General features: G+C 33.5%; 1 pseudogene; it reads right to left on the reverse strand.

Moving 5' to 3' along the window:
* Positions 1–4: 4 nt before the first annotated feature.
* Positions 5–424, reverse strand: LOC100633110 (dynein heavy chain 8, axonemal pseudogene; annotated as a pseudogene).
* Between the last annotated feature and the right edge of the window lie 922 nt (positions 425–1,346).

A 1,346-nucleotide genomic window follows, 5' to 3' on the forward strand; every position in this document is an offset into this window, starting at 1 on the left:
CATAAATCTGTTGAGCTGCTACTGAGAGTACTGGTAGTTCTGTTCTATTGAACTCATCAAAGCAGCCCCATGAGCCAGACTGGGCCAATCCTTTGTATATTTGTCCTAATCCTCTAAAGTCCATTTGATCTGAACAATTGAACACAACCACATACTTCCCTAGAGCTCAGCCCATGTCCTTAGTAGTCTCAGTCATACCAGTACCTAATGTACCAGTGATAAATAAATAAATGAATAGTTATGCATACCTGCAGGTCCAGCAGAGGCTCCTCCCATAGACATTCCCAGTGCTTGTGCTAGTGTTATATAGCACCTGTCAGTCAATGGAGTGATGACTAGTCTCTTAGTACAGCCTAGGAACTCATTCTGGTAGGTGAAGTCCACATCAGTTATTGATATGACACACTTGTCAACGTCATCATTGCTTCAACCATTAAAAATCAGTTGATGATTTAATATTAATACGAACCTGTGAAAAATGAAACAATTAAACTTTAACTTTTATTACAATCAATTTTCACATTATCAATTATCATTATTATGATGCTTGCTATTCTAAGCTACCCAAGGCCAACGTGAAGAATCAATGATGTGAAAACAATAGAAAAATTAAAGTGATACATAATCTCTATTTAACGTATACTATAAATGTAGTAAATGTACTTCATTACATGTACATGTTTACATAGTGAATTAATTTGTATCTCAATAATGGAGCAATATTTCAAAATGTATTTTGGAAACTTATTTCTAGAGCTACATGTACATGTGTACATGTACCTCTAGAAATAAATTTTGTGAGATCAATCTAACTAAAAATGAGAGTCTTAAGGACACCTAAGCTAAGTATGAGAGACCAAAAATCTCCTAAACTCCCACTAGATCTACATGGACCCAAAATAAACATGTATAGCTTTGGATATTTTTGGCGTTTTCTTAAAATGGCTGTAACTTGAAAAATTGAAGTCGGAATCACCTCAATCTTTCTACACAGCATAAGGACATCAATATGTATCAAAAAATGTAATAAAAATTTGGAGTGATTTTTCAGCTATTTTTTGGAAAAAACCATGGACTATTATAGCCTAGGGCATTTTTCAGAATTTTGGCGTTTTTTTAAATAACCGTAACTTGAAAAATTGAAGTCGGAATCACCTCAAACTTTCTACACAGCATAAGGACATCAATATGTATCAGAAAATGTAATAAAAATTTGGAGTGATTTTTCAGCTATTTTTTGGAAAAAACCATGGACTATTATATAGCCTTGGGCATTTTTCAGAATTTTGGCGTTTTTTTTAAATAACCGTAACTTGAAAAATTGAAGTCGGAATCACCTCAAACTT

Source organism: Amphimedon queenslandica, unplaced genomic scaffold (genome assembly GCF_000090795.2).
Source record: "Amphimedon queenslandica unplaced genomic scaffold, v1.1 AMPQUscaffold_2883_Cont25117, whole genome shotgun sequence".
In the NCBI taxonomy this organism is placed as follows: domain Eukaryota; kingdom Metazoa; phylum Porifera; class Demospongiae; order Haplosclerida; family Niphatidae; genus Amphimedon; species Amphimedon queenslandica.